General features: G+C 32.1%; 1 protein-coding gene across 11 annotated transcripts in view; it reads left to right on the top strand.

Annotated features, from left to right (window-relative positions):
- fru (sex determination protein fruitless) overlaps window positions 1-27217 on the top strand; it is a 1011467-nt gene that overhangs the window by 759487 nt on the left and 224763 nt on the right. The window lies entirely within an intron of this gene.

Here is a 27217-nt window from a genome sequence, read left to right as displayed (position 1 = left end):
AATTTAAGGGTTAAGTAAAACAATTAGTCATGACCTTTGTAAGGAGGAAGTCTATATTCGTAACTTTGTAAAATATAGGTATAGATGATCACCGAAAGTGTATCGAAATATCCGATAAAAAAAACTACTTTTCTAGAATAAAATAAAGAAAACACACAAGATCTGTTTTTTCATTAGTTCATGACCTCGACAAAATTTCAAAGTTGTAAAACAATTTAGTTAAAATTTGATATAGCCCTATATCGAGCGATGTCTGGATATTACTTGTCTGCAAGTATAACAGACCTCAAATTTCACCTGACAGAAATATGATTTTTGAATTTCGATATAGATATACAATTTTTTTCAATGTTTAGATAATAATTTTAAGTTAATTTCTTCTATTTTGGTTATTTTCTTCAATTTAATTTGCTTGGTTTCGAATTCAATTAAGTTTTTAATTGAAAAAATATTGTACAAAGTTGAATTTACCCTTATATTTTATTAAATTTACTTCCACATTCTATGTATCTATGATTATAATATGGAATTACTTATTTCGTATTTTTATTTTAGTAACTTTTCCTCATAGTGAATTTTGTATCTGGATGAAACAGTTATCGATTGACACTTATTGTGAAATGTTAATAAATCCTGACCATTCTAGCATTATGGATAGGGCTTTATATGCACTCTTTCTCTACAATAATTACGGTGAACATCCGACTTTTTGTTCTCTTCTCAATAAAACTTAATTTGCCTATCACATCCCTCACTGATATGTGTTATATTTGTATGTTTTCTCTGGATTATACTCTCAATTAATTCCATTTAGAATTCCCCATTGCTAAGAGGAATACTAAGATGAACTAACTTGTCATACACTGAAAAATATATTGTCATGAAGTCAAAGATTTCATGGCTTTAAAATACGAATGCACATTTTGCTTAGCATAGAAGACGCATTTCTCTAATATAAAGTTGTTTTCCATGTCCAAAAGCCGATAAACTTTTCAATGAAGTCGTATTGTCCTTATAATTAAGTAATTTCACTTAAAAATGGGTATCATAACATGAAAAAAAAAATTTTGGGCTAAAGTCAATTTGAAAAATTCTTTAAATTTAATGAAATTGGCTTTAAATTTGTTGTCTTTTTGCATCTTCACTTCAAAGCAAAAAATCGTTCAAATATAGGACATGTTTTCCAACACTTTATTTTAAAGACGTTTTTAATTTGGAAAATAAAGTTTTTGTTAACCCGTTTTTAAAGAACTTTGATAGCATATGAAAAAAGAAAAAAAGCTGAAAAGGCGAAAAATTAAAATTTGCTTCCTAGAAACAAGTACACAAAACCCAAATTTAAAAGAGAATTGTGTCTTAAAAGAATGCTTACGTGTATTCTCCGCTTCTTTGGTTAGGAATCAATAACAAAATTTTTAAAGTAAAGGTGGGTATTAAGTTCGAGTTTAGCCGCTAATTTTCACTAAAGTGAAAACTAAATGAGTAAAAAACGTCACAAAATTATACATATTTGTCGCAGATTTCATTATAACTTAATGGGGAATATCCCAAAGCAAATTTTCACAAAGTTTATATTCCTTAAAATGGATAATTAAAGAAAAGTAATCGTGAAAAAATGACGATTTTAGCGGCTAAACTCGAACTTAATACCCACCTTAAAGACGAAATCTTTGGAACCGGGCATGCTTTTTTTCAGTGTACATTCCACTAATACTCATAGGGAGTTCCAAGTCCTGACGTTTATCGAACTATGTGCTCTTCTCTGCTAACGCCGATTTGGAAGAAACCCCCTCTACACTGAAAAAAAAGCATACTCGGTTCCAAAGATTTTGTCTTTACTTTAAAAAATTTGGTATTGATACTTACTGATACGTAAGGATACTTTTAAGACACAATTCTCTTTTAAATTTAGGTTTTGTGTACTTGCTTCTAGGAAGCAAAGTTTAAATTTTCGCTTTCTCAGCTTTTTTTTCTTCATATGCTATCAAAGTCCTTTAAGAACGAGTTAACGGCAGTAGAAATTTAGCTATGTTTCAAGTAAAAACGTCTTTAAAATAAAGTTTTGAAAAACATGTCCTATATTTCAACGATTCTTTGCTTTGTAGTCAAGATGCCAAAAGACAACAAATTTAAAGACAATTTCATTAAATTTAAAGAATTTTTCTGAATTATTAAAGTCAAGTTGACCTTAGCCCAAACATTTTTTCTTTCATGTTAAGATACCCATTTTTAAGTCAAATCACTTAATTATAAGGACAATACGACTTCATTGAAAAGTTTATCGACTTTTGGACAAGGAAAATAACTTTATTTTAGAGAAATGCGTCTTCTATGCTAAGCAAAATTTGTATTCGTATTTTAAAGACATGAAATCTTTGACCTCACGACAATATTTTTTTCAGTGTAGACTGTTTAAATAGTGAAAATATAATTTTACTTGAATTAAGCTTTTATTTAACATCGGCAGATGGTATTATAATATCCGTAATTCACACAATTTCAATAAATTTGCATAACATAATGGAATCAATTAAATTTGTTATTGAAATAACAATTTAGGATTGACGCAATTTCAATTAAAAGTTAGTGGGTTCAACAAATGATCTGTCGATGATGTAGTAGCTTCGTTTCGAGAAGAAAAATTGTAGACACTTTTTTTGGCGTGTATGATTTTTTAGGATTTCATTGCCCTGCAATGGCATGTATTTGGTCTTTATGGTACTATGTCCAATACACAAATTTATAAAAAAAAAAAAACTAAACAGTCAGCTAGCAAAGCATTCGCATCGATTGGTGCGCATGCGTCCAATTTTTACAGTTTTTAATGGCATTTTACTGCTAACTTCTGCTTTGTTACGCTATATTATCGCCTATCGCTGATGACTATTCAAGTAAGTACATGGAGTACATGGCCTGCATAATGCATTCAGCCAAGCATCCCAGCATTAGTAGCTACAATGCCATGGTAACTGAAATCACCATTAAGCAGATAGAAATGAAATGAAAAGAAATGGAATCAGAAGAAACAAACTAGTAAACGGAATCGTTTGTGCAGCAACCTGTTGCTCTGTGGTACGTTCTGCTTACTGTCCGTCTCTTAGTCTATGGAAGTTGTCGAATCGCATCTACGAAAAGTACAAAATCGAAGGAATTCAGTCCCCTGGGTTGCGGTTTTTGTTGGCGTTGTTAAGTCAGTGATAATGCCTACACGAGCGTGGCAAGGCACCCTTCTTCGCTTTGATTTGATAAATGGAAGCAGCATAGGTGGCTGGACGAATGCAGTTTGCAGCTCGAAAAAACATTTCGCAAGCAAATAAGCCGTGAGGGAAGAACCTATTGGATTCAGCAGCAAAGGCATGAATAGTTTGGAGATGCCTGCAATTGATGTCGACACAACAGCATCGATGTTTTATTTGTTTTTTGGCTGGATTGTGGTGTGTGCCACCACCACGATGCAACGCGGTTGTAAAGCAGTCGTTGTAGTGCAACCAAAACGTCTACATTATCCATCTAACTGTTCTTTTGGTAGATTTTCTGGCTCCAGTTGCTTCATGGAGCCGCAAATGTTGTTTCTCTTCACAAACACACACAAACACTCAGACATATATGTACACCACCGAAATAGACAAAATCATTAGGAAGTTCTTGAATAGCAAGTGAGCAAGTGCTGCACGTTTTTCTTTCCTTCTTTAGCAGAACCCTTTCACCCCTTTGAATTCCGTCTTGCCATCACCTTTTCTACAGCCCATTTTATGGCATGGTTGTTTATGCTAGGCAAACTTTTTATATTTATTAGTTTAATTCATATAAAAACCAAAGTACAACAAACACTAACGGTTGACTTTGTTCTTTTTTGTTGTCTGTTTTCGGATTCGTTTGCTGTTTTTTCGTTTTCGAAAACGAGTCTATTTGCAATACGGATTTGGGGTTTCTTTTTTGGTCTCTGTGGCAAGGTAGAACAGCGGTATGATTTGTACTTCAGCTGAGCTAAGTATGTTTCATATGAATGCGAGTGGGTACAGTGGTCTCCCAAAAATGAAGTCGAGAATAGTGAAGTTCAAAATGGCAAATTGATCGCAATGAATAAGTCGCAGTTTTTTAATTGTGGGCAAATGAAAGCTTATGGAAATATCGATCATCATCAAAATACATATTAGCCTATTTTTTTATCGTCATTAAAAGCTCTACCACCAAGAATGGGAAATTTTCTAAAACATTCAACTTTAATGGAAGCTCCCAAATTTCAAAGAATACTCATAAAATTATGATATGCACAGAAAAACTAAATTTCGTTTTTTTTAATTATTTATTCATTCCAATTATTGCATTTGTAATTTTTAAGTTTAAGTTTCCTACACTCAAAAAAGTTTTCTAAAGGTTTTGACCTTCCCTTAATTGACTCATGTAATAAATAAATGTCAGTTTAAAAATCCCAATTATAACAAGATGTTTCAAAGTAAAAAATATTTTTTTAGTATTGGTGAATATTACAAGCTTTTCTTATATTTAAGATTCAAGAAGTCTGTTAATTTAAAAATAGACGTACGACTCTAACGGAGGGACTCAAATTTCAAAGATTCGTGACCTAAATTTAAAAATTAATATTTTTGAAGCTAATATTATGAACTTTCTTTTTGTTAAAATTTCTTTATTGCAAAGCTATTTGTCCCTAAATATTGTGTAAATATTCGTTGAAAGCATATCGACTTTATGTAAAGGTCAATGTTTTACATAACTTTTGATCGAACTTTATTATTCCCTTTTCAAATATTTGAAAAAACAATTCCCCAGCAGGATTTAGGAGAGTCATGTTTGGAAATTTATTATTCGTATGGATTTGAAGCAGGATTTAGGAGAGTCATGTTTGGAAATTTATTATTCGTATGGATTTGAATTAGGGCATATACCCCATGTTCCGAATGTATGGTATAATATTTAAATTAACTGAGATTTTAAATCTTTGAATTAAATTTAAGAAAGCTGGGATATATTTACAGAATTATGCATGGTTGGTTTTTCGGAAAATTAATAAATAAGATCTATATTCTAATTTATAATTCCCAAAAAATATTTTAAAAATATTTATTTAACAACCGATTAATCTCAATTGGGTTTTAAGGCTACACTTTTGAAATATTTGTTGAAAAACATGAAAAGAAATAATCCTATCAGGGAGAAAATACTTTCTATTCTCTTAAGAGAACATTATCTCATATCCCCAACATTCTCAATTAATTGCCTGATTCTGTAACGGTACAATGATAGCTAGCTAATCCAGTTCTAGTTTGTATGTTGGTATGTAAACACTCTACTAAAGGTTTGTTAGTAGAAATGTGTGAGTGTGTGTGTGCTTGTTTGTTGTCCCTGCTGCCTTATTGATTATGTTTACCTGCCTTTAGATAAATAGTAATACCACACATGGAAAAATACAACAAAAAGAAACAGCTCCGAAACTACCAAATAGCCATAGAACAACAACCATGCCAACCAACCAACCAACCAACCAACCAAATAAATTGTTGTCCTAAAAACGGGTAACCAACGAGCAGTCGACCATCAAACTAACCACCACTAGCCCGTTTGGTGGCACGGATGATGCAGTCAGTTATTTTAGTTTGTGATCAGAGAATGAGAATGTCTGGTCATTTGGTCGAATAGTTGCTTTGCCTTTTAGGGGCAATTGGTAATTTAACGATTCACTCTGCCAATTCATAGTGGGTATTGCTTCAGAAACCATCTACCTCAACGTCATTGTAGATGCATCGCCCCTCCCTAACGTGTGCTATGTTTTACTCCTAACTGGCCATTTCCAAAAAGGTGTCCTCATTGTTGTATTCCTTGCTGGCACTAATGCAGCGATAGTAATCATTGTAAAGGAATTGCACCCTTTCCTGGGCACACATTCATGGCCCACACTAGGCATCTCAGCAAGACGACCGACAGGTCTTCGACTACGGTAAATCTTGTTAAGTAGCATTCTTCTTAGAACAAACTGCTCTTCGCTTGGAGAACAACAAAGTTTTTTTTTTTTGGAGCATAAATATTGAATGAAGTACATATTGGCGATGATGTAATCGCCTATTGGTTTAGGAAATATTGTGATTTCGGCTTTATGGGATATTGGCCCGTTGAATCATCGGATGTATGATATTGTGTCTATACATCCGTTATATTTTCCTGGTTAGGCATCTCAAATTACTCGACAAGATTGTATCAGCAGGAAAATACAGAAGAATGGTAGTCATTTGGGAAATGATTTAAATTCAAGTTTTCCGATCTTATTCAGTTAACATTAATGACGAATTATCTAAGTGTTGTTGTGATTCAGAGTGTGGTCACAGAGAATGCGGTATGGAGGCATTTGTTTTGGAGGGTTCACTTATGGGTTTCTCATAGAAGCTCCCAACGCTGGTTGCATTTAATTGTGCTTTCCAGCTGCAATTGGTGTCTTGCATTCATTTTTTGAAATTGTCGTTCGATATGTTTCCATATGGATATTTTTCTTTTCCACAAATTTCGATTTTTAATTATTTCGATAATTTAATTATATTTTATTTTTTAAATATACGAAAATCTTCCACGATTGTTATTCTACTGTCATCTATGGTCGACAACTATTTCTGATGGACACATTTACATGCGGATCAAAGTGTTTATAGGATATGGTAAACAAATCATGTACTCAGTCCTAATAAATCATTCTGTGTGTAAAATGGATTAGAGGCAATATAATCTAATAATGCCAATGTCTAACCAATATTATTCATTTAATTTTTTTATCAAATCAAATCAGTTTTATGAAAGTCTAAATGAAAATCAAAACAAAATGTTGAAGTGTTGTAATCCCAATTACCATTCCCTTCTCTTTGGGAGCAAAGAGTAAAACAATTTTGCATAAAATTGTTATCAAAAGTGTTGTTTTGTGGTTAAAAAAAAAAAAAAAATTCATAGGGATTGTTTATGAGGTCATTTTGTTTATAACATCCAAAATATTTCAGGAGTTCTAAAGTGTAATTGTATATTAGTGCATATCGCCAAAAAGTTAATTTTTCTATTATTACAAAATTATTTTAATGAATTTTTATTACAAATGAGGTTAAGAAACTATTTTGATGTAACAAACATATCCTCAATTTCAACTTACAGATGTATTATAAAGGAATAAACTTCTGCCAAATTGGAATAAGAGATTGAATTGAAAGTTCAAGTTCCTTAATGAGCATAATCATGCAATCGCTTGCTTTGATATCAGGATAAAATGAAAAGTCATTGAAAGATAGTTTTGGCATATTACACGCCGAAAATTCTTTTCTGGCAAATGAAACACCAACGAAGTTTTCTTTGTTTTTTTTTTTTTTTGTTTTTTTTTTTGTTACACAAAGTTCGTTGAGGAAAATTTTGAAAAAATCCAGTATTTTAATTTTTAAAAGTAAAAAGTTACTTGATTTTAGATAGCAAACCAATAACATATTTAGTTGTACAGATTAGTTGGGTTTGGAATTACAGTCAAATTATTTTTTGTTGTTTAACAATCAACAATTTTTGCAATTAATTAACAGGCACCAAATAAATCAATTATGTTGTTAATCAAGTATATTTTCCGTGTATAATTAAATTTGTGGTTGATGCTATCAATCTCGTTATTGAATCAGTTTCATATATTGAATTAATTTCAGGATTGAATCTGTATTTTTTCTGTATCTTCTACTTAAAAAAATTCAAATATAAATTTGAAATAAAAATCTTCGTATTAGTGACCAAATTTTTGTTCTCAGGTCAAATTTACTAGAATGCAAGAGCATGTATTTAAAAAATACTTTTTTTATGATTTATGTTTTTTTTTTTCATTAAAACTTTACGAAATTACATATTTTCCCATTTTGCTGTGTAAAATTATCGCTCCAAAAAATTGTCTCAGGTTTGATATAATCACGGATATTTTCGACCTATAACATAGGTGAAAAATTTGCTAAAATTTATCGACATTGTCGCTAAGTCAACTGTATTATGCTTTGTTTGGAAACGAATTTCTCTTTTTTTTTTCTTCTGTTACTCTCTAGAATCCCTAGAGAATTGTTTGGCCAGTGAAGTTTTGCATGAAGGCTATGGAAAAACATTGCACTTTTTAAATTTCCTAAATTTCAACCTTCATTATCATGGGGGAAATAGTAATGAATGGGATTTTTTCAGGATGAATTTATGGTCACATTAAATTTAGTTCAAACCCAAAATGGACCCTCTTAGATTTTTGTGGGAATTTAAAACATGATACGCTGTGGCCGCAGTGAGCTATTGTTTTTTTTGCGATTTTTTGTTTAATTCTTTTAGTTTCCAGCTACTGACATGTAGCCGAAAACATTTTCAGAATCAAGTTTTTACTTTTATTGGCTTTTGGTAAAATAATTTTATTACCAAACTCGCCATCTATAATCGCATCTACTAGGCAAGTGCCTGATGCTTGTTTTCTGAGTGGTGCGATTCTTTTCAATGTTCTCTATTCGATTTGTAAAGCAAAAAAAAATTCAAATGTTTCCGATGCGCACTTGTTGTTGTTGCTGTTGGTCCAAGCTGGCTAGGCCACTAACCAGCTTCGCAAAAATAATAAAAAAAGCCAACATGTTTGAAACATTTATGCTGAAAAGCAGCAAAACAACTAAAATAACTATCACAAATTCGCATATACTGCTGCACATACGGACTGCCTGCTCCCTAGCATCGACCGCATCGCTTGGCATAAAATATGCAAATTTATGAAAAATAAAGAACATCGATGAAGCGAAATGCAAAAATATTCAAATTGATATAAAACGTTTTATTTGGAATCTTCACACAATTGTGTTCAATTTTGGGTAGTTAAGCTTGTTTTAAACTACACCCTCAAACCCCCCCAACAAAAAAAAACGCAAAAACAATGCGCATTGGTAGCACCGGTATACCAAGTTCATCAACTGGGGAATTGGTAGTTGGCAGCTAGAGCAATATGGGCGGAGGGGAGGGTGGGCCAGTATCTAATCTCTGGCATTCTGATATTTACTCAATACCACCCATATGAATGTGTTAACTACTGAGTTTCAATATTTTTGTCAAACTAACTTTTGTGTGTTTTTAACTTCATTGGGAAACCAAAAATGCAAACGATATCACCAGTTTGCAAAACTAATCCCCAATTCACAGATTTGCAACAGGGCTGCAATAAAGCCAACAATGCATATACGTGTGAAAAGTTTGGAGAAGCAGGTGTCATAGAACCAAGCAATAGAAGAAAGAAGAAGAACTTGCAACATAGTGGTTTGGATCCCCGCCTCCCTCATCTGGTAATACGGAAGTACTTGATCATCACTAATGAAGCCGCCGTGGTGCAATGGTTAGCATGCGCGCCTTGAATACACAGGGTCGTGGGTTCGAATCCAGTTTCGATCAAACACCAACAAGTGTTTCAGCGGAGTATTATCCCACGTCAGTAATGCTGGTGACATTTCTGAGTGTTTCAAAGCTTCTCTAAGTGATTTCACTGCAATGTAAAACCCGTTCGGACTCGGCTATATAAAGTAGGTCCCTTGCCATTGAGCTTAACATAGAATTGAGCAGCACTTAGTGGTAAGAGAGAGAGATAAGTTCACCATTGGACTGAATAGTTTAAGTGAGTCTGAACTATCGGGCTACCACTATGCCTAACCTAACCGTGATAACTAATGAAACTGAACCTAGGTTGGATGTATTACATAGTTGCGTAAATTTCATTGCATCCGCAATTAGCCATTAAAAAAATTTATTTGAATTAAAAGATTTCAAAAAAAAAAAATAATAAAATAAAATTAATTATATTTTACATTTTTTTTTTTGTAAACATATTTTTTTTAATTTCGAAATATTTTTAGAAATTTTTTGTTCGCAATATAACATAATCCAAAAGTGGAACATCATGAGCTAAACTGAAATGTTTGCGAAATCAAAAAGGAATTTGTTACCACAGCCAAACCAGCAATAATTTTTATGTCATATCATTCGAAAACAGACATCCAGAGAATTCGATAATGCTCCTGGGAAAAAGTTTGACACTCATTTCGGTCAAATATTTGCCTGGCGTGACCACATCCTTATGCTGTGTATTTGGAGGGACGAGCTGGGTCTTGTATACTATGAGCTACTGCTCCCGAGTGAAACGATCACTGGAGCTTTGAGCCAAATTTCAAGCAAATCAGGATAAAAATCCATCCATATGTGGCGAAAGATATATATAGAAGCTATATCTAAATCTGAACCGATTTCAATGAAATTCTGCACACTTGACTATACGGCCAAGTGTTATGTTTGTGAGCTATATCTAAATCTGAACCGATTTCTTTCAAAATCAATAGGTTTCTAGGGACTAAAAGTGCGAGAAAAATGTGTTCACAGACAGGCGGACATGGCTATATCGACTCAAGAGCCCACCCTGGGCATTTTTCCAAAGACACCATGTAATATACCTATCTCGTCTCCTTCTGGATGTTGCAAACATATGCACTAATACACTGTTCCACAGTGTGGCGCAGGGTATAGAAAACGACAGACACCAATCTATACACATCTGACTATACATGTTTACGTGTGAGAGAAAAATAATTGGAGTGATTTTTCCCATATATACTGAAAGAAGGCCGTTCATTTTTAAGGAAAGAAATTTTAGACCAGTGACATCTCTGGTCTAAAATATCTTTTTTTTTTGTACTTTTAATACAATCGTTGTAACTCGTGCCAAATATTCGGTTTTATGCTCTTTAAGAAAATACTTTATATTAAAGGGGGATTTTCGTTCCGGAGAAAAGTATATTTTCCTTGGGTGTAGAGTAGAAGATTCAATGCACTATGGAATACATAAACATATCTGTTTTCTTCACCCACCCTTCCTCTTCGAATGTATACAGAAAACTATTTGATTCAATTTATTTTTCAATACTTTTAGAAGGCCATTCTACCATAGCGGCTGTATATGTTTTACACCTGACAGCAAAAACAAAAAATATATATATTTACTTACAGGTGTTTGCTTCAGTTGATCAAATCAAGTTGTCCAATGTCCATTTATCTTGCTTATTTGCATTTACACAAATTTAAGGCCATATGTAAAAAACACAAAATAATAAGATTATCTATGAAATTGTTGTGATTTTGAAGAAATTTAATCTAACAAAAAATATACTAGTTATACATTAAAGTATTTACTTTAAGGACAAACAAAAATTTATTGGCGAGAAAGTGGAGTACGTTTTGTGCAAAATTGGTTTTACATACTTCTAATTGATATAATATAAACGAAATGTTTTTTTTTGTATAATATTTTTCTTTATAAGTAACAAAGACCCATTTGTTGTTGTACCCAAAAAGAACTTCAGTCATCAGAAATTTCATTGCGCAGAACAAAAAAAAAATATGTCAGCCTGATAGCAATGCAGGCTGATTTTATATCCAATTTAATTATTTTTCATATTATTACCATCTGTAAACAAGATTATTAGAATATGAAGGGAATTGATACTACAGTGAAACCTGTCAAACATGGATACTGTGGAACACCTCACAAAAGTGGACAGTTGCCGTGGGACGTTTGCTATGTTATGACATTAAACTTGTCCTTCCACTCAAATGTGGACAAATCAAGGCGACCGTCGCTGTTCCCTTCTAAGAGATTTCACTGTGCATTCCAATCTACACAAGTCTACCTATACATATTTCATCGCAGGCTAAAGGAAATTTCCATAACCTTCAGTGTAGATCTAGCGGGGGGAGATGATTCAGTTTGGGTCTTATTCGCTAACTTCTGATTTTGTAGCTGTAGCTAATTTCTATTCTGTTAATTCGCTCGACACATATTTGATGATGGTTAAAATGTCTAGTTAAGCTGGGCCAAATTCATTGTAATTTATCCTTGTAAATCTACGCTGAAAAAATATTCTAGAGAGTCCAAATATTGCTGGTCTTTAAAATACAAATGCGAGTTATTGTCCAAAAGTCAATAAAATTTCAAATGAAGTCGTTTTATGATTCGATATCTCCACATGAGAGATAATTTTGATGGCCTAAGGTCAACTTGGCTAGTCGAGCACGTTTTTAAAGAACTCGATATCGTATGAAGGCAGCAGAAAACCCCAATGAAAGCAGAAAAAACGAATGATTTCAAATTTGTCTCCTAGTAGCAAGTACGCAAATCTCAAAATTAAAATAGAATTGTTTCTTTACCAAAATCTTTAGTGTAAAGACGAAATTCTTGGAATCGAGCAAGCTTTTTTTTTTAATCAGCTTAAGTATGCATAAGTATTCCATGACATATGTATGTGCCATAAGTTGCACACATTGATTTGTAAAATTTATGCTAAAACTTTCAATTCCTTCACAAAATCCCAATCAACTTGGTCATTTTAACAGCTCTTTAAATAGAATACCTTTCTCCCTATGTTGAATTGAAAGTCTGTCTTTCTTTTACAACTCGATGTTGTAACAACCAGAAGCAAACATAATAAAAGACACTGCTGCTTCTTTAGAAATTCACATTTCTGCATGTCTTCCGTTGTGGCCAATGTTGAGCGAGCGATTGAATTCGTTTGCGGAATTTTGATTTTCAATTTGACATACTTTTCAAGGCGTATCTGGGATATACTCGTCCTACTGAACCCCAATCCCCTTTTCATTTTCCTTCTATCGATGACCGTCCTCCCAGAGCCAAGCTATGATTATCACAACCTGAACATGCTAATCCTGTTAAACAAATAACAATTCCAAGTCACATAGCCAAAGTTTAATCTCAACAAACGAAATTATACTAAAGATAATTCCAAACAGCAATTCAATATTACTTTTCCAAAAACTAGAGGCAAGCATCTAAAAAAGGCTAAAAGAAACCCAAAGAAAAAAGAACACAAAGAGGTCCAGGAAGATACCGAAATGCAAAGGCTGTAGCTATTCAATCTAAAGGAAAACGTTTAATTTGCCTGGGTGTTGTTGCATACGACCACACCACGGCACCAAGGGAGACACACAGAACAAAGAAGAGAAAAAAACAAAACAAAACGGGGACAAGGAGGATGGACGTGGTTGAGATGCAAGAACCTAAAACTGAGCCAGCTTAAATATTGACTTTTTTAATGTTACGGTAGCAAGCATCCAAGACCACTTGGTTAATGTTGGCTTGGAACGAATGCTAAGATGGCCAAAAGAAAATAAACAGAACATGATGCCATGGCCATTGTGATATCTACTGGAGACGAATGGCTGGTTAGACGGATGGATAGATGAATGGATGGACGGATTAAAGATAGTTTCAATAGAAAAACGAGTGAGACTTACACACCACATTCAGAAGCCAATGATGAGGATAGCCAGGCTAGTAACTCGTAGCATTGAGGCACAAAGGGTGATATACAAAATTCCAATACTTTAAAGAGAATTAAATTTAGGTTGGGAAGATTTGTAAAAAAAGTGTGCCAGCCTGAGGTTAATACTACTAGTAGTATTAGGGAAATTTTAAAAATTTTGGAAGTGAAAAGAGATACAATTTTATTGTTAATTTAAAATTGGATTAATATGTTTGATCAAAACACCAATCAATCACACAAATTGATTGAATTGGATCTAATGATATATCATGAAAACCCCATTAAGTTGATTTTGAAAAACTCATTTAGATTACAATGACTATTGAAGCATCAACTTTATGCCACTAGTCATGAGTTCCCAGTTTCGGTCATAAACCAAAAAGTTTGTCTATGATAGTTCATCCCTAATGGTCTTTCGGATTGTTTCAAATGTTGTGCAAAATGATTCGCACAATGAACTAAATATCGAAACGAGCAACATTCATTGATAAGAGAAAATTTCACCTCCAGTAGCAATAGTGGTGGTATACAAACTTATCGACATTCACATTTTAAAAATTTCTACTTCAAAATTGGCTTTTCAGATTTGATTTAAATTTGAAGAGGTTGATAAACGTAAAAAATCGATATCTCAGTTGTGGTCATCATCAATATTTGAAGGGTGAATTTTGGCAATGACAAGCCGATTAGTCGATTCGTTTAATACAACAAATCGATTTTTGTCGATTACTCGATACTAACCAACATGGAAAGCCGATTAACCAAATGTCGATTTGTCTAAGAGATATTTTCCTTTTGTGTCCCTAATTTGAAAGTTTTATGGTACGGACTCAGTAAAATTAAACGCCAATTGCGATTCTTCTATCACAAGAATGAGTGCCATCAGAATCACTTTTTAGTATGAAGGACCTCTTTGTCTGAACTCTTTGAAGTTTCCTCACATCAATGATACCATAAAAAATGTTAGCTCAGTGATATGGTATAACCTTTTTTTTAATATAGAAGAAAAGTGTTCGTTGTAGTCATATTCAAGACCAAAGTGGACACCAAGAAGACAAGTGGACTCCATAACAATGCGACCACCACCAAATTTTTTTTTTCATTTTGGTGAATTATTTCAATGTGGAAGTTTTAAAACATTCAAAAAATGCCATTAAAAAGTTGAGTAAGCACCGTCTTACTTAATAAGAACTTTTAAATATACATTTACTTCTATTTGTCACTTATATAAAGGGGAAGACCTAGACAATGTGTTTGACACTTTTTCCATTCTCCACATTAAATTCTTTAGAGAAATTTATTTCCAATTCAATTTCCTTAGACTTTCTCAACATACCTCGCATCTAGGAATTTTCCAATCTATGTTCTTTGCATGAACTGAAAAGATTTCTAACTGGGAAAAATGAATGTAAACCTTTAAGGTATGTGGCAATTAGTTTACCAATTTTGCCACCACGTAATGGAGATTGACAGATGAATAGTGGCATCTAGTGATTTTGATAATGTGCCCTCCAGTCATGACCAAACACTCCATCTCTCTCACTCTCTATCTCTCTTTCTGGAAAACTAGCACGATTGCTTTTACAAGAATGATTACCAATTTAACAGACATTTACAGTGTCGCTATGTAGTCTAATGTCAGAAGGCAGTGGTGCCGATGATGATGATGGCCAACAATCAGAGACGGAAAAGTATTGCAAATTGCTCACCGCCAAGCCGTCCAGAAAATGTGTGGCAAATACCTCAGGTTTTGTTCATTGCCATGGTAAGATTGGATGATTGATAACATGATTACTTACTCTGTTTGTAATTGCAGCATTGCACCATGATTTCCGACACAAAGACAAGTAGCTTTACTCTATCTAATCGTTCTCTATGAACTCTCTGAGGTGATAATTGATTGGAGGTGCTAGTGTAACTTGTTGTTGTTTTTTGTTGTCGTAATCGTCGTTGTTGTTAGTGTCATTGAATTATTAAAGATGGACAATGCTGATTTAACAGACTGCTTTACTCAATGTAATCGTTTGTCCATAATCATTACAGCTGTTTAGAGAGTTTAGCCATCATTTTGAGATAGTCAATGGGTGCTGTAAAAAATGTATGAATGATCAAAACGACTCAAATAAATTACGATATCATCATTGTTTAACAAGACATTTCTTTTGAATAATTACAGTATTGATAATAGAATAATGGTACCATGATTGATTTTAATAATCGACAATAATTGTAAATCATTACGATTGGGAGTAAATTGGTTTAACATTTATATATATTATAAAAAGGTCTAAAGGTATTCGATTTTTTTATGGAAACGAAGATACAAAATTTGGGAAAGAGAGAACTTTGTTTTTTGGTATTGCTATAGTAATTACATGTGGTTCCCTCCACGCTCAAACAAAAAAAAAACGTGAACCCATCAGTAAGGAAAATTTATTACAAACGCCCATATCACAAAACTAAATAAATATTTTTCGACAAATTCAAGAAAATTTTTTAGACATAATTAATTTTTTCACCAGTTAAAGAAAATTTCGAAATAAGTCTTTACAATTTATTTGTTCATAGTGTTTTCCCCTTTTTAGTTCATTTAACTAATGTACACAAAAACCTGTTTCAAAACAATAATTTCCATAAGCTCAAATAGAGTTGAAGTAGCTTCAGTGCCTTGGAGGGTTGGAGTTTTTAGTGTAGTTTTTTCCAGGTTTTACAGTTGAAGAATGTGGAAATGCATTATTGAGAAGATTTTTCAATTCGGTTATAATTTCGGAATTAATATTTCGACATGATGGCCTCTGTAGCCAATGCTATGTTTTCTAATAATATTCTTATAGTAGATGATATTGCATTTAAATGAATCTAACTTCAATTGAATTAGTTCAACTTTAGTGAAAACTGAATTGATCCAATTAAATAAATAATCGGTTTAAATATTTTTGGATTAATTTTTTTCTTAAAGAAATAATTTTACAAAAGGTTTTGACCCTTATTCTAAAGCAATACAAAATTCAAAAAATTCTACCCACTTTAGGATTGGAGAATTTCTGGAATAAAACAAATTTCCTCAAACTTCTCTAAAGGTTCGGTAGCAACAATTTCTTTACAAAACACGGTTTTTATATAGAGTGTAGAGAAACATAATACACGCAAATTTTAAACCAGCTAATAGCTTTTAAAAACTGTTAGTATTTCATCCAAATATTCCTCAAATAATTTGTTGATTTTTTAAAGACCTCTTAAAACTGTTGCACACACACAATGATTGTAATAATCAAACGTTTGCTGTCATGAGTTGTCAACATCTCTCCAAAATATGCTTTTGACAATTCTGTTATGAACAAAAATTTTCATTAGAGGTGCATACCACCTTACGAAATTGAACGCTACCGAAAATTTCGTTAGCATAAATGGCAATGCATTATGGGAAGAAAATTTTTCGCAAAAGGTGCATACCAGTCTTATGAGTTGGAATAAAAATATGCAAATCATGTTTTCTTCTCTGAGAAGTTATACTTTATAATGCAAAGCCTATTTATCGATTTTGACGGCGTTGTAAATTGATAAGTCGTTTTTCTCCCGCGTACAAATATGTTCACCAAATGTTGTTCACCCATTCTCCAGATCATTTGCTCTTTATGAAAGCCATGTACAGGCAAAGAGAAAAGTAAAAAAAAAAACATAGAAATGTTTAGTAATAACTTTAATAATAAAATTGAAAGATACAAATATTGAGATACGATATTTGGAATAAATACTCTTTAATATGAATGTGTGAAAGTCCTAATATGTTAAAACCTGTACACTATATTAATTGTTAATTTTCCAAAATATATTAGAATATTTTTTTGTGTATTTTTGCTTAACTCTGATTATTGTATTCAGAGAACCATAGCCTATTGATATTACTGATTGCAATACCCTTCTATTCCCAATCCCAATAATGATGTGGTCTCATGTTTATATTCTACTTTTGAATGGTTATGGCATTGCACCCGTGATCCTTTGTGACAATCATTTAGCTACCCAGCAAAAAAAGCATCGCCATAAACGTAGTGAAAATGTTCTGTTTGGATCCGGAAGTGGTGCAAAATTGGCGCAGAAGCGATGAATTTAACAGTGCAACGGCATTTCAAATGCCGTTTTTCAATTCAATTCAATTTCTTTATTGTTTAATAATAGTTACAATATTCATTTATATACATTTAGCTATATAATTTTAAAGAGCTTAAGGCTTAACCTTTTTCTACTTAAATAATGCAAACTGATAATATGAAAGATGTATGGATTAATTGGTGATTTAAATGGAGGAAAAAATTTAACAAAAACCTTTATGAATATTTTTTTTTTATTTTTATTTTATTTTATTCTTTTTTTTTAATAATAACACCTATCCTAACTTAAATCTAATTACGAGACCAGCTGAGCTATATGATTAAATTCGGAAAAAGCACATTTGGCGTTGAAATTGGAAGTTATTATATTAATTTTGTCAGCCACTAAGTCGATATTAGCATCGTGGTGAAGTACCTCAGTTGAGAATAATCTGGGACGGTTGTAAATTAATTTAAGTACTTTATTCTGAACGACTTGCAATTTTTTTACATGAACATTTGCACTAAAAGCCCAAACAGGAGCTGCATAGAAAATAACGGCTTGAAAAATAGATTTAAATTTTAACATTTTGTTTTCTAAGTTCAACGCCGAGGTTCTGCTAATAAAAGGGTAAAGAGTTCTTATAAGTATATTACATTTATTGACAATATAGGCAATATGATCTTTAAAAATCAATCTTTTGTCTAGCATTAACCCTAAGTATTTAACACTACTTTCCCATTCGACTTCACTATTGTTAACAATTATATTTGTTTGGGGTAAAAAACATTCCTTCCTTTTCCTTGTAAAAAATATAGCTTGACATTTGTCCGAATTAACAACTATTTTCCATTTGGCATACTAATTTAACAGTGTATCTACAGATCTCTGTAAATTATATATTATATCTGATGATAGCCTCCCAGAACATAGTATAGCTGTGTCATCAGCAAAAATGGATAATATAGAATTTTCCAGATTCGGAATATCAGCCGTATATATGTTATACAGTATTGGGGATAAACAAGATCCTTGAGGGCAACCTGCTTTTATTTCAAATAATTCCGACATCACAGAACCGATATGTACTCTAAATGATCTAGATTGTAAAAAACTTCTTATTATCCGCACTATTGACGACGGAAATCCTAACCTTATCAGCTTATAGACCAGTGCATCATGCCAGACAGAATCAAACGCAGCTTTAATATCGAGAAGTAGCATGCCTGTAGAGTTTTGTACATTAAAATTACTCTCGACAATATTTCTAATTCGAACTAAGGGATGAACGGTATTGTGTTCCCTTCGAAAACCGAATTGCTCCGAAGGCAAAATATTTTTATCGTCAACAAACTGTACTATCTGGTCCTTGACAACTCTCTCCAGAACTTTACTCACTGACGATAATAAGCTGATAGGTCGGTAAGAAGATGCCGAATCACGTGGCTTATTAGGTTTGTTAATTGGAATCACCTTAGCCTCCTTAAATTTCTGTGGAAAATATCCGAGCCTAAGACAGCTATTTATAAAAAGGTTAAGAATTTTATACCCTTACCCTTTCAAATGCCGTTGCACTGAATTTGCAGCACTTCTTAAGGTGTGATCCGAATTTAGTGTTTTGGATGTAAATTAACAAATTTTGGTATACTTTGCCAAATAAATAAATTTGTATGATTTTTAAAGCATTGTACCGCTTGTCTGAAACGTTTGACATCAAATATTTTTAAAAATTTGCAATTTTTTAAGAATGGATTTTGCATTTTTTTCAAAAAAAAAAAAATAATAATAATTTGTACCATTTTATTAATTCCTATTCTGTTTTAAACCTATTTGAAACAGAAAAAGTTAAAAGTTCCTTTCAAAAATATGAAAAAAGCGAGTTACAAAAAATTGAAATTGAAGAGCTTCCTGAGTAGTTAAAATAAAGAACTTCTTTGGGAGAACATTTTTGGAAGTTGTGCCTTTAGAAGCACTCCCATTTTTTTTGCTGGGTACATGATGATGATCATCATAATTCATAAAAAAGGTTAACAATATTGATAAAAAGTATTTAAAATCAATTTGAATGGATGCCCTGTATTTTTGTTGTAACTCTCATGTCTCTTGCATAAAACTTATCTTAACGCCATAAAGGAATTATTGCTAAATTGCTTGAAGCATACAAACTATAGCATGCAAATATACAAATGAAATGATTGACTGTACGAGTGTTTTTAAGCAAATACACATACATTTGTATATTGTAATAGAGAGAGGCAATGTACACACAAATGGTTTCACAGTAAATCATATTAAATCAATTGCCACGTAATTATCAAATTTATACGCAAACATTTTCAACACGAACATTTTCTCAATGGGCATAGGACTCCAGCAGACCAACATTCATGCATGCACATACTCGTACATATGTAGGTGTTTATATTATGGTTGTATGTATGTATATATATGTTAGCATGTATGAATGTATGTAGAAGGTAATGTATGAGATAGAGAGTGTATATTTAACACCTACTCTGTTTGAGGAATATCCTTTGGTTGGAAGTGTGTAAATAGAAGCATTTAACAAACAATCAATAGAAACTAAAACAACAACAGCAATTATAGTAGTCATAATTGTCATAGATATTATCATGAACATACATGCATTCCGATTCCTCGCCATAAATAAATATAAAATGCATTATTAAATGGAATTAAACTTAATTTTGTCATTTGTCTTTTTGCTCTCTTTATAGGTAAGTTCCAGTACATATTCGGTTAAATGCTCAACTCAAGATCATGATGAAATTAATAAATGTGTATTTGTGGTACTTTTAACAAATGTTTGGCTTTGGAATAACAGGTACAAATTTTATGATCACCATATGAATAGTTTAGTTCAAGATAAATTAATTATTATACTATTATATTTATTGACTTTTTGGGTTTAACATGGAACAAATAGAAAAAGATTTTGAAATAAAAGCAATTATTATAAAATTTAAATTCAAGGAAAAAAAGGTAGTCGAAAACGGATTTCTTGATGATAGCATACCCAGCAAAAAAGCGTCGCCAAAAAAGTAATGAAAATGTTCTTTTTGGATCCGGAAGTGGCGCAAAATTGACGCAGAAGCGATGAATTTAACATGGGCTTGTCATAGGACGGAAGTAATCCATTTCAACAGGCGTTGCACAGAATTTGCATCACTTCTTTAGGTGTGATCCAAATTCAATGTTTTGGATGTAAATTAAAAAAAATTCTGTGATATTTTGTAAAATAAATAATTTTTAATGGATTCTAACGCTTTTCTGAAACGTTTGATCTCAAATATCTTCAAAAATTCAAAATTTTTTCTGATTGGATTTAGCACTTTTTTCGACAAAATTTAAATGATTTGTACCATTATATGAATTCTTACTCTGTTTTTAACCTATTTGAAACAAAAAAGGTATATTAGAAAAAATTGAATTAAAAGAACTTCCTGGGTAGTTAAAATAAAGAGCATCATTGGGAGTGCATCTTCTGGAAGTGCTTTTAAAGTTGAGCACTTGGAAGAACTTCAAAATTTTTTTGCTGGGTATAGATAATATTTGAGTTGAAGATAAATTTGAAGAAGTCTTGAATAAGTTTCCAACGTTGGTAGTTGTTCGAAATAGGAGTTACAAAAGGCCATACATATCAAATTGCAGGATGATTATCTTGGTATTCGTTCGTCACATTAATTTTCTATCTTTTTTATTCATGTTGTAAAAGACATACGTCATATTTGACTTTTCAAATGTGTCAAAAATATTGTAACTGTACACACAAAAAATATCAATTAATTTGATTGTCTATACAATTAAAATTATGTTTAAATTTGAGCTAACAACGTAATTTGTAAATACAATTACGATTTTAGTCACTTTAACAACCAATGTTGTTATATCAACAAACATTTTGTTATATCAACAAAAATTTTGTTGAACTTAAAAATTTTCTCTAACAACAATTTATTGTTAGCTCAAAAATTATAATATTATTTTCTGTGTATTGTATAGTTGTAATGGTGTGATAAATTTCATTAACTGGAAGTAAGAAGTGTTAACGTTTAGAGAAGAAAATGTAGTTTTTGTTAACTGACACTACCTGTCATATTTCATCAAGCCTCTTAGAACATAAGTATGGAAACATAGCCATTGCAATGAGCTGTAGGCAGAACATTTGTCCGCGACAAACAAATACAACTACCTTTTCGGCAAAAATTTCCTATTTTCTTGTTTCGGAGTTTTTTTATGTCAATCACACAAAATTTTTTTTTCTGATTCAATCACGAAATTAAATGATCTAATTAATTTTTAATTGAAATGTCTTCAATCACAGAAGTGATCGTATCAATTAAAAAATTGATTGAAAGTCAATAAAATTTTTTTGTGATTGATTTTTGTTTCAATTAAAAAAATAATTGATACAATTAATGTTTGTGATTGATTTTTGTTTCAATTAAAAAAATTGTTGAATCAATTAAATTTTTAATTGAATATTTTTAAAACTCAATTAAAATTTTAATTGGAAAATTTTTCGTGAATATTCTGTGATACAGCATGATAGTTAACATTTGATAACCGATGGTAACACTGCCCCATTTGCCGCCTACGAATTATAATAGATGGTAATTCGTCGCGTGTATCGGGCATCTTATACGAAATACACGTAAAAAGTCTTCGTCAATCGTCTATCGCTATGGTTATAATTACACTCTAAAGTGGTTGAGTTGAAGTGAAGCATACCAGTTTTCAGCGGGCGATTTTATTACCGTGGACTTTGTATTATGTTTTAATGGGGGTAGTCCACTTAAATTTTAAATTTGACTCATGTACAATGAAGGACAATTTCAGTGACTTCAGAATTCGTCGTCACAATCAAACCAGCAAACCTTTTTAGCTCATATTGGATATATCACATCACAATAAGAGTATTTTATAGAAACGTAGTCCAGATATTTCGAAGCTGTGTCTGGAAAAGTTTTTGACATTCATATTGGACAAATATTTGCCCAATATGACAACAGCCTTAGTGTGAATATACATGGGTAGATTTTGACTCATTCATTGCAGTTTCAGTTCGGGGTAGGATAGATGTGAGCATAACGTATAGGTTTGGGACCATTACCAAGGTAGTTTTTCAAAATTGCAAAATTTTAATTAATTTATTGATTGATTAATATAATAAATATAATTATAAGCTTTGCAATTTTTTTCTCTTTCATTTCATTGGAAGCACAATAATACTATGATTTCTAGCATTTAACCAGAATATATCTTAGTATTTATTCCCTATTCGGCAATCGGGGTCTTACAGCTCTGGATACATCTTTTATTAGGTAGAACTTGAACACCAAATGATGCATGACCCTTTCAAATTCAACTGCTTGTATTCTGTCCACAGGGAGAATCATATTATAATGAAAAAATTTTAAATCAACTGGGTTTATCAAGAGAGTGCCTTCTGATACACCTATTGTACTGCTATTATTATAAACGCTGTGAAGTTCCATCGAGTTAAAGCTCGTATGATATACTTTACCGAGTAAGTAAAGTCGAAAGTTGGGGACGACGACTATATTACACCTTGCTCCAATTTGTAGATCTACATTTGCGACATCATCTCAAATCCTTAAAATATTTTGGGAGATACACAGAAAAAAATATCACCAAAATATTTCCAATTAAAAAGTTAATTGAAGTTGAAAATTTTTTCAATTAATAAATTAATTGATACAATTAACTTTTTAGTCATGATAGAAGCATTAAGTTAATTAAGTCAATGATTGAAAATTTTTAAAAAATGTGCTGATTTTTTTTTTAATTTTTAATTAAAAATGTATTTCAAACAACCATTTGTTAATCCAAATAAAAACTCTAAACCAATTCAGAAAGTAATTAAAAATAGTTACCTTTTTTAATTAATAAATTAATTGAGTTTTGCAATCAACATCAATTAAATTTTTAATTGAATCAATTAAAAAATTAATTGAAATTAATTTGAAAATCAATTAATTTTTTAATCAAGAATTTTTTCTATGCCCAATTAAAACTATAATTGATACTATCATTTTCGTGATTGAAGACATTTCAATTAAAAAATTAATTGGATCAATTAATTTGGTGATTGAATCAGAAAAAATTTTTTTTGTGTGTACATATAAATATACCCAATGGGTATTATCCTCTCTATAATATGATATGGTGGATGAAATAGAAATAAGTTTACTATTTAAGTTAATAATAGCCGGTTTCTCTTTTCAGCTGAATTATTGGTATTTTGTTTTGTTTTTTTTTGTCTCCTTTAAGCAATTTCATTGAAATATTTCTTTTGTCAAACCATGGACAACTTCATCTGTTTTCGATTTACTCAAGAAGTTCATTCATTTTAGATTTATTCGGCAATTTGAGATTTTTCCAGGCATCATTCATTTTCACGAATTGCCCAAATTATGCAATTAATTAGCGCTTTGAACAAAAAGTTCCAAACACTCACTTAAAGTTTCAAAAAACAGTTCCACTTGACTGTCTACCACTTATTGGATTATAATAATTGTAAAACAATTATCCGTAAAAGAGCACTGATTCTCAAACGCTACAAGTTTGGCACAGATCCAAACTTTGCAACAGACGACAATTATTTTTCTACACTCTTTGCTCAAAAGCAATTACGGAAAACGCATATCCAGCTATGGCACACACACATACACACGCGTACACACCAAGCGCGCGAGAGACTAAGGAAGTCGCATTCACGTGTGCGGACACAAAAATGGTGGGAAAACTGGCACATCATATTGGTTTCGAAATAATGTCCTGAATACAACAAAAAAATGCAAGGATCAAAAGGCACGAAAAGGTCAAAAACGAGCATCGGTGCTACGGAATGGAGCAAAAAAAAACTAATTAAGCCCAATTACCTCAGTTATCAAAAATTAAAATTATCTCTTGTAATAAAGTTGTGGATATGTGAACCATGGCGATTGTTAGCCAAGCATAATTAAATTTTCCTTCGCATATAGCTCAGCTGATTTACAGTCATTTATAGCAATAACAATGGACTTCTCTCACAGATGAATACAAAAGAAATTTAAACTACCCCTTCTTTGTGCACGCAGTGGTAATTAAATTTAAAAAAAAAACATTGCCGTATTGATCTGATATTTATTATATTTTTCGTGCATAAATTTACCAGAATTCGGTTAATATTATATAGCAATACCAATTATGTCACCAAAGGATCTATGTGAATTAATTTTGGTATTCTGAGTTGTGACATATTCTTTGTAAGTTCGTCGAAAGATTGTCACTTCAAGATTGTCACTTCACTTCCATCACTAGGCTCTTCAGATGATCTTCGTCGAATTCTGTTTCAAGATTTATTTTCATGGTCAAAGTTGGCATTTTTAACTTTTCGAACCCTTTTTGCGCAGTAGACACTCTGCATATGTCCCGAGCAGACTTTTTCTTCCTTGATTATAAAAACTACAACAAAATATGTTTAGAGGGAAAGGAGCTCTTTATAAACAAAAAACAAGTATAAACGGCCGTAAGTTCGGCCAGGCCGAATCTTATGTACCCTCCACCATGGATTGCGTAGAAACTTCTACGAAAGACTATCTTCCACAATCGAATTACTTGGGTTGTGGTATCTTAAATCGTTTTCTAAATTGTGAGTTAGTCCATACGTGGTATACACTAGACAAAAAAAGTATATGTAGGTAAGTCTACAAATAATTACGAATCGATATGGACTTTTGCACGGTACGTAGGGAGCCAGAATTGAAATATTGGGGTCGCTTATATGGGGGCTATATACAATTATTGATATGGACCAATTTTTGTGTGATTGGAGATCGATTTATCTGAGGGCTATATATAACTATAGACCGATATGGACCTAGTTAGGCATGGTTGTTAACGGCCATATACTAGCACAATGTACCAACTTTCAACTGACTCGGATGAAATTTGCTCCTCCAAGAGGCTCCAGAACCAAATCTCGGGATCGGTTTATATGATTATGGACTGATATGGACCACTTTTGGCATGGTTGTTAAATATCATATACTACCACCACGTACCAAATTTCAACAGAATCAGATTAATTTTAGTCTTCCAAGAAGCTCCGGAGGTCAAATCTGGTGATCGGTTTATATGGGGGCTATATATAATTATCTACTGATGTGGACCAATTTTTGCACGGTTGTTAGAGACCATATACTAACACCATGTACCAAATTTCAGCCAGATCGGATGAAATTTGCTTCTCTTAGAGGCCTCGCAAGTCAAATCGGGGGATCGGTTTATATGGAGGCTATATATAATTATGGACCGATGTGGACCAATTTTTGCATGGTTGTTAGAGACTGTATACTAACACCATGTACCAAATTTCAGCCGGATCGGATGAAATTTGCTTCTCTTAGAGGCCTCGCAAGCCAAATCGGGGGATCGGTTTATATGGGGCCTATATATAATTATGGACCGATGTGTACCAATTTTTGCATAGTTGTTAGGGACCATATACTAACACCATGTACCAAATTTCAGCCGGTTCGGATAAAATTTGCTTCTCTTAGAGGCCTCGCAAGCCAAATCGGAGGATCGGTTTATATGGGGGCTATATATAATTATGGACCGATGTGGACAAATTTTTGCATGGTTGTTAGAGACCACATACTAACACCATGTAGCAAATTTCAGCCGGATCGGATGAAATTTGCTTCTCTTAGAGGCCTCACAAACCAAATTTGGGGGTCCGTTTATATGGGGGCTATACGCAAAAGTGGACCGATATGGCCCATTTGCATTACCATCCGACCTACATCAATAACAACTACTTGTGCCAAGTTTCAAGTCGATAGCTTGTTTCGTTCGGAAGTTAGCGTGATTTCAACAGACGGACGGACGGACGGACATGCTCAGATCGACTCAGAATTTCACCACGACCCAGAATATATATACTTTATGGGGTCTTAGAGCAATATTTCGATGTGTTACAAACGGAATGACAAAGTTAATATACCCCCCGTCCTATGGTATAAAAAGAGAAAAACTCTAGAAAAAAATTATGGAAAAAAGTACTCATAACAAAGCATATCACAAATATTGTTTCAGTGTTGAAAAAAATGTCAATAAAAAACATGCCTTCATTATTTTTTTGAATCAAAAGTATATCACTTATACAAAAAAATCTGATTTAATCACGAAATTAATTGATTCAATTGCTTCAAAAACGAATTTGATATTATCAATCACTGAATTAATTGGAAATTAAATATATTCTTGATGAAAAAAATTAATTCATTATTTCGGCAAATGTAAATAAATTTTTAATTGGTTCAATTAACTATTTAAATGACTTTTGCCACAAAACTCGATTAACGAAGTAATCAATTGTTTTTTGTATTACTATTTATTAATTATGAATTTACTTACCTTTAGACGAAATAATTTTCTTTTTTTCTGATAATAATTATATGTAGTTGGATTTTTCTGCGGATTTGAGTCAAAATCCAATGAGTCTCGTGTGCATACACACGAAAAAATCTGATTCAATCACGAAATTAATTGATCCAATTAATTTTTTAATTGAAATGTCTCCAATTACGAAAATGATAGTATCAATCACAGTTTTAATTGGAAATTAAAAAATACTTGATTAAAAAATTAATTAATTTCATTAGCTAATTTCAATTAATTTTTTAATTGATTCAATTAAAAATTTAATTGATGTTGCATGCAAAACACAATTAATTTTTTCA

Source organism: Haematobia irritans, chromosome 1 (genome assembly GCF_050003625.1).
Source record: "Haematobia irritans isolate KBUSLIRL chromosome 1, ASM5000362v1, whole genome shotgun sequence".
Taxonomy (NCBI): domain Eukaryota; kingdom Metazoa; phylum Arthropoda; class Insecta; order Diptera; family Muscidae; genus Haematobia; species Haematobia irritans.
Note: the sequence above shows the minus strand (reverse complement) of the source record. Positions and strands in the feature narration are given on the sequence as shown.